We start from the raw sequence: 8,460 nt of genomic DNA on the forward strand, positions 1-8,460 counted from the left end.
ATCTAATTTGATTCCACTCTATTTGCTAATCTGCAAACATCTAAGGAGTGCCTAAGTTTTTTGCACAAATTGCAAAAATGAGGTAGGTTTTCATATTACAAGTCTGTAAAGAAGCTAAACCCCTATATTTATACAAGAATTTTGTAACGAATTTCACTATATACATCCATATCTACTAAGAACCTAACATAATTTCTGAATTTTCTATCAATTACGAGTTTAGTGGGAGTGATATCATAGCATATAGGAGTTTATATACTACTTGGAATGGCAAAAAGAATCTTTAAACGCCAATATTTATGTGCTAGCCCATAAAATCAAACCCGAACTTGGGCAGTGTTGCTTTGTTTAATATTATGGGTAAAATATTTAGACCAAGGAAAGAGCTTTAAAAAACTTGGAAATAGATGCCACACATCAGATGCACGAACTCGCCTCACATCTTTAAGGGAAGAAAACGTTAACTCGAGAAAACCTTTTCCAAGAAAAATTACTCCCATTTTCCAAGAAAATTAACTCCCCATTTTCCAAGGTCCTTCTAAAGCAAAGAGAGTTTGATGCAAATCATTAAAGTATAGAAAACACCTTTGACCGCTTGAGCGAAGGTTTTAGTTTCTTTGATTATTTTGTTATTTCTCGGTGAGACATTTGTTTGATTTGGAAGTGGGTTCGGTGAGACATTCCTAGTGAATTTTGAATGGTTCCATGTCATAAGAAGGAAGAAAACAAGCTTAAAATGTAGCATCAAAGGAGACGATGAACAGTGTTAGGGTTATCCTCATATTGAATCGAAATCAATCAAAAATGATGATTTCTTTTATATTTAAGTACAATATGAAACTTATTTTCTCTACAATTCATTGTAAGTAATAAAATAGTGAAATATTATTTGAAAATAAGTATTATAATAGTTAATATAATAATTTTATAAAAGTCTTCAACAATTTTTTGATAAATATTATTTATAAATATATTTTTATTTATATTAACTACTACATATACTTACATAAATTGCCCTTATAGCTCAGTGGTAGAGCGTGAGTCTTGTAAACTGAAGGTCCGTAGTTCAATCCTGCGTGAGGGCAGTAAGTAATACATCAACTTTGATAAGAGATGGTTCATAGTTCAATCTTGTGTGAGGGCAATATAATTCAATTGTTTTTCTAAAAGAATACATCAACTTTGATCAAATATGGTCCATCATTTAGAACTTATAATTAGTTTCTCCAAACTTTTTAAATATTATTCAAATACCCCTCACTCCTTTGGAGGATATTGAAGACAGACGGATTTGAAATCCAATTGACTTTGGGGAGATATCTCTTAAGATCCCTTAAACCTTCAAATACACTCCCTCCCAACATGTGTTTTTGGGACAAACTCATCTGGAATTCAACCATTCTTCCTTCTAAACCTCTCCTTTTATGGAGATTAATTCACTACAAGTTACTAACTGATGATAACTTGATAGCTCGTGGTATGAACTTGTCTTTAGTGTAACTTGTGCTTAAATCATGTGGAAGTTACTCATTGCATATGGTTTGATTGTCATTACGTTGTGGCTATCTGTTCTTAGTTCTAACATGAATGGTGTCTTAAACATCACCAACCTTTTTATATGATTATTGGAACATTATTAGTAGGTCCTAGTCCCCTCAATGAAACAATATGGTGCTGGCAAGAATTGTCAACTTTGTGAATTCTATTTGATCTCATAGAAACCAAGTTAGGTTCAATAATATCACCATCCCTTAGAAGTCTAGCATATCTTCCATCATCTTAAATGTTTTACTCTCAAGCAATGTAACCTCAAAGACCATATTTTCTTCTATGATTGACTTCTCTATCTTCAATGTCTTCAATGTCAAAATTCACCCTCTTGATGCTCTTGTCATCATTGAAGTCATTTGGAATCCTCCTCTACATGATTGGATAAGGTACAACATGAGTGGCATTTTACGACTCTCATTGTTAGTTGGTTTCCTTTGATTTTGTGCTCTTAATATATTTTGGGACTCTCATTATCTAGAAACTAAATACGGTGATAATTCCAAAAAAAAAATTATGAAATAATATTTTGATATGAATCAAATAACAATAAGATAAATATGATAATTAGAGTCTGTCTGAGAGAGTCTTCAGAAACTTGGTCTTCAGGGTCTTAATCCAGTTCTTTAGAACCTGGATTTCAAAGTCTGGTGACACAATTTATCAGACTTTTTTTAGCGTAAGACTTCAGAGCTTGACAACGTCATAGGCTTTGCTTGTCAGAGTCATTAAGCTTTGGATGAGCAATGTTCAGAAGCGTTGAGTAGAGTAGTCCAAAACTTGATTATCTTGTAGAACACATATCTTAGAGTCAGAATGCATTATGTTCAAAGTTTGATGACGTCATATGTCATTCCTTTAGAGCCAGAACTTATAACTAGTATCTGCACACTAAACAAAACCATTAGGGTACAAAATTGTCATCTATGAATCTATGTATTGTTATCACGAAAACAGGCCATATGCATAACCAAATCTTATTCTTACAAGCTCCCCCTTTTTTATGATGATGAAACCATATGTTTTGATGGACAACTTTTACTTGGTTTAATCACATAAAATCATCAGAGTGAGGTTTGTAACCTCCCTTTGAGTTTTATACAATTAAATATATTTCTCAACCTAAAACTTCAGAGTTAGGTTTGCAAGTTCCACCTGAGTTTAAGACTCAAAATAATTTTAATATTTAAAGCATTTCAATCGGCATGAAAGTAATAACTTCCTTGTACAAGAAGGCCAGGTTGAAATTTCTTCTGATTTTAACTTCTTTATATTCATGTATCAAAGTGTGTTGTATCAAAAAGTCTGGTTATCAAGAATATGTCTTGTATCAGAATCTTGGTTAGAAATTCTTGATTCCTTGAGTCAGAGCCTGATTAGAAGTTGGCTTATATCAGAGCTTGGTTTAAAAACCATATCTTAGTTTCTTCTTTCTGGACAGTCTGGTTAATTATGAATCTAAAATTTGGATGGCTTGGTTAACTAAACTTTTGAATATCCTGATTAACTAAAAAGGATCTTCTTAGTAACACTGGTGACCTTTATCAAAGTTCCCAGAATTGAGTAATCAGAGTCAGATGTCAGAAATAAATATCACAGTCATAAATTTTTGGGATTAGAAGGGTAATAAATATATCAAAGTTGTATCTACTATTCTCCCTTTTTGTCATCAATAAAAAAGATAAATATAAAGATAAAAGACAAAGGAAATTTCATTTAACTCAAAAGATAAATATAAATAACCAGAAAAAAATCAAAATAAAGGAAAGCAACATTTGAAAAAATATGGTTTCTATGTTGCGGGTGGAAGTCTTGACAAGATCACTTAAAGTAATCCTTCAATCTTCGTGTTGGTCTGAGCTTGTTCCTTGAACATGTCTTCTTGCTTGTCCAAGCGAGGCCTAACAACTTCATTTTCTTTATTAAGTTCTTCCAAGTTCTTCAGCACAAGAGGAATAGGTTCATATTCTACCACGGGCTTCGTGCCAGAAATAGTTCCAATCTCAGTTTCTGGAGGAGGAGTGACTTTTGTCTCTTGTTCAGCTTTTGGTGTAGGTGGAGGTTTTGGAGTGAACATCTCCATAAGTCTCTTTATGATTCCAGAAAGCTTGACATGAAATCTCTTTTGAGCAGCTTTGTAACAGAGTTCTCTCACTTCCTAGGAATGTGAATTTATCCATCTTCTGAATTCAGTCCAGACAGCATCACTCTCAGTAGGATTTACATAATTTGTGCAATCTTACGTCAAAGAGTGGAGACGCTCATTTGCTTCAGATTCAAACTATCTAACTAAATCATCAACCTCCTCGGGGTCAATTTCAAGTTCAGGTTTAGGTTCTTTTTCAGTGTCAGATGAAATATTAATGGTTTGATTTGATGAATCAGTGGTTAATGGTTTACTGTTTCGGATGTGTTCCATAAAGGTGTAAATAAAAGGTTCATCTATGTTAGGTTGAGGTGGTGGTGTTGGTGGTGGTGGTGTTTCTTTTGTAATGTCACGAGCTTCAAGAATAACAATATTAAAGGATGCGTGAATGGAATGGATATTTCATAAGGGGGATTTTATGGTTGATTTGGTTGAGGTTGAGGTTTTGAGGGGCCTATTTCATAAACTTGTGGTTGTGTAGGTTCAGATTGTTTTTTAGTGGTTCTAATAGTGGGATTACCAGATGGTGTATCATCATGTTGGGATTGGATTTGTGAGATAAATGTTTTTGGGATTCGTGGTGGTTTAAAGATAATGGTTTTAAATGATTTAAGGTTAGATGGTCCAGGTTGTTTGACTAATTCAGGTACAGAAGTTGTAGTTGTTTCAGACACAATTTGTTTTTTTTGTTTTGGGTTGGATATGGTTCCAAAATATATGTTAACAGAATCTCTTGGGGTACGTTGAAGAGGAGTAGATGAAGTAGTATTAACAGTATTACCACAAGTCAAAGAGGTATCATTTATATGAGACATGTTAGATGGTTGCTTCTGAGCATGAGGAACTTCGACTTGCTTAGCACTCTTAGAGCATGTACCTTCTACTTCTGCTATCGCTCCCAGAGGCACTCTAAAAACTACAGAGATCTTGGCCACTTTGGCTGGAGAGACTTCACAGTTCCAGAAGGTCCATCTCCCATCTTCTTAGATTTTCTCTTCCTCTTGAGAGAATAAACATCGGGAGCATTTTCTGGAAGTTCGTCGTACGAGTACACTATAGGAATGACACATGTGGCTAAACAATCGGCAATGTATGATTCTAGGATTTCTAGGGGATCTTCCTTGGTGAAGATTGGATAATCATCAACAGATATCCTTTTATAGGCTACTGCATTCCTATCCAGTGCTTCTGAGGGATCAATAACTAAATATATCAAAGACATATTCTTCATATTCTTCCCATTGAAGACTTTCCCAATGTCAATGTCAACTTCCTTGGTCAAACCTAGGTCTATCATAGTCTGAACCAACTTGCTTTTAAAAGCAAGTCTGAAATAAGTCTTCCCAGAGGATCCACTTTTTGGATGTTGGACTTCCATCTCTGGTCTCCTTGACCATCTCCCTTAGATGCTTGAAGAGAATAGAGGGCAAGTTCATCTTGGTTCTAGAAGATATGTATTAGAGTATATACTTATGATCAGTGTTGATGTAGTCTGATGAGTTTGTTAAGGGTGTGTGGTGCACACAACCTAGAAGAATCTTGAACCACACTATGAGATGGTTGTGCAGATTCTTTGTGTTTGAAGAATTATTTCCATCTTGAAATATCACAGCAGGGATTTCTTCCATCTTAGCCCTGTTTGCTGGCATATCAAATCACCTTTTTCCAGATCCGTCATGGTCGAGAAGCATTGTTATGGACTTCTCAGAGATGATAATTTTGTGCCCCAAAACATATGAAGTAACTTAGAGCTTTTAAGCAACAGAATGAATCCAAAACTATTTCACTAACTCAGGGAAAACCAACCCTGTAAGGCGATTGAATAATTCCTCCCGTTTGCTTTAATGTTGTCAAAATCTACGATAATTTCAAAGAGAATCTCTAATTTAGTGATCGGAATAGAAAGAGTAATCTCTTTAAGACCTTCTTTCATGTGTTCTTGTTATTGAGATGATTGTTGTTCTTGATTAGTCTATTGTTGTTGCTGAGAAACTTGTTGTTGTTGTTGTTGAGAATCAGCCATGGTGAAGAACAGGTTTTAGGGTTACAGAGAATTTAGTTTGAAAGAGAGAAAGTGAGGGACTATGAGTAGCGTAAGTGTGTGAATTGTGAGCGAAGTGGGTTTTATAAAGGTTTTGCAATTATGACAAAATCTTGAATAGTGCAACAAATCTGACATAGGGGAAGGTGTAGGGAGATTTTACTTATCTCCCAATGTGTCACTCAACCATTATAAGTGTTTCAGTAAAAGATAAATGTCTTCAATCTGAACCACAAACTTAGGGTTGATTGACAACTGGTTAATATAGCAACTCTTCAGAATCCATAAGACATAACTTTTTTACAAAGAGGTTCGGACTGGATACTTCTAATACAGGAAACCTTCTCACTTCAGAAGACTCATTGTTCAGAGCCAAAAATCTAAGAGTCTCATTTAATCATTATGAGAAATTAAACATTCTGAGATATACATCTTTTTCATTCTAGACATGAGTCCATTTTCAAATTCTTCAGAATGAAAACAAATATATCCTTAGCAAGGGGTTTTGTGAAGATATCAGCCCATTGATGGTCGGTATCAACAAATTTTAAATTTTAGATTCCCTTCTGAACATAGTCACATATAAAGTGATGTTTAATCTCAATATGTTTAGCTCTAGAATGTAAAATGGGATGCTTAGATAAACAAATAATTGAGGTATTATCACAAAGAATAGGAACGTCACTCCCATATATATGAAAATCTTCTAGGTGACTTTTCATCCAGAGGATTTTAGTACTGCATCCAGATACTGCAATATATTCAACTTAATTTATTGATAGTGCAATTGTAGATTGCCTCTTGCTGGACCATGAGATCAAGTTGCCTCCCGGAAACTGACAGCTTTCATAAGTGTTTTTTCTTTCTAGTCTATCTCCAGCGTAATCATCATCATAATAACCTACTAACTTGTACTCTTTTGATTTTCTATTACACAAGTCAAGGTTAGTAGTACCTTTCAGATACCTGAAGATCCTCTTAAAATATGCTAAGTGGCACTCTTTAGGATCTTATTATAAGTGAGCACATAAACAGAAACTAAATAAAATGTCAGGTCTAGAAGCAGTTAACTATAAGAGAGAACATATCATGCCTCTGTACACTTTTTGTTCTACCTTATTACTTCTGTCATCCTTCGCCAAAATACAAGTAGGACGCGTTAGAGTTTCATCTATCTTGAAATTTGACATGTTAAACTTCTTCAGAAGTTCTTTCGTATATTTTCTCTGATGGATATATGTTCCTTATGAACTTTGATTAATCTAGATACTCAGAAAGAACCTGAGTTCTCCCATCAGACTCATCTCAAACTCTGCCTGCATTAACTTAGCAAACCTCTTGCACAAGGTAGCATTAGCAGAACCAAATATGATATTGTCCATATAAATTTGAACAACTATAATATCATTTTTTAATGTCTTATAGAACAAAGTAGTGTCAACCTTTTCTCTGGTAAAATCGTTTTCTAAAATAAAATTGCTTAGTCTCTCATACCATGCTCTAGAATCTTGTTTCATACCATACAAGGATTTCTTAAAGTTTGAAAATGAAATCTAGATCTTTATGATTTTCATAACCAGAGGTTGGTGTACATACTTCTTCAGTTATGTAACCATTCATAAATGCACTTTTAACATCCATCTGATATAAGTTGATGTTATGATTAACAGCAAAGGAAATTAATAGAAGAATATACTCTAACCTAGAAACTGGTGTGAAGGTTTCAGTATATCCAATCCCCTCTTGTTGACTATAACCTTGTGATACCAGATTGGTTGTGTTCCTTACAACTTCTCCTTTTTGGTTCAGTTTGTTTCTGAAGACCCGTTTTATCCTAATGACATGAATTCCTTTAGATCTAGGTATAAGATTCCGCACATCATTTCTGGAGAATTGGTTCAATTCTTCTTTCATTTCTGGAATCCACTCAGTGTCAAGAAGTTCTTCATCAACGGATGTAGGTTCTATGAGGGACACCAAACCCATAAGCATTTCTTCAAAAGGTTTGAATGAGGATCTGGTTCTAACTGGTTCAGTTTTATCTCCCATAATCAATTTTTTAGAATGTGGAGATCTTTTTATGTGCTTCCTCGGAGGTGTCTGAATATCAACAACTTCTGGTTGAATAGTTTCAGAGTATTTTGCCTCAGATTCTTTTTCTTCTGATTCTTTACCTTCAGAGCCTGAATATGTAATCTCTAGATCTGTAAACTTCTCAACTAGATTTGATTTTTCAGAGTCAAGCTTATCATCAAATCTGACATGAATTGATTCCTCAACAATTCGTGTTTCAGTTTTATATACTATATAGCCTAAGAGCATTCATAGTATCCTAACATTATACACTTTTGTGCCTTAGAATCAAACTTGTTCAGATTGTCCTTAGTGTTCAGAATAAAACAATTACATCCAAAAGGAGTCTTATCCAGAATAGGTCTTATAGAGATCATGTTCTCAATATAGCACGGTGTGTTAACTGCCTCTTCCTAGAAGTGCTTAGCCACATTTGTCTCACTAATCATGGTTATGGACATTTCTTGAAAAGTCGTATTCTTCCTCTCTACAACTCCATTTTGTTGTGGAGTTCTAGGGCGGGAGAATTCATGGGAAATCCCATTTTCATCGGAGTTTTTCAAAAAATTTATCTTCAAACTCGCCATAATGATCATTTCTGACTTTAACAATTTTAAAGTCTTTCTAGTTTTGCAATTGTGAGCAGAAGGTA

At 34.4% G+C, this 8,460-nt stretch overlaps 1 non-coding gene across 1 annotated transcript; it reads left to right on the plus strand.

Annotated features, from left to right (window-relative positions):
- The first annotated feature begins 1,013 nt into the window (after window positions 1-1,013).
- On the plus strand, window positions 1,014-1,085 carry TRNAT-UGU (transfer RNA threonine (anticodon UGU)). The gene has a single exon. It is a non-coding gene; the product is annotated as a tRNA-Thr (tRNA).
- Window positions 1,086-8,460: the final 7,375 nt, after the last annotated feature.

The sequence above is a fragment of the Lathyrus oleraceus genome, chromosome 7 (genome assembly GCF_024323335.1).
Source record: "Lathyrus oleraceus cultivar Zhongwan6 chromosome 7, CAAS_Psat_ZW6_1.0, whole genome shotgun sequence".
Taxonomy (NCBI): Eukaryota; Viridiplantae; Streptophyta; class Magnoliopsida; order Fabales; family Fabaceae; genus Lathyrus; species Lathyrus oleraceus.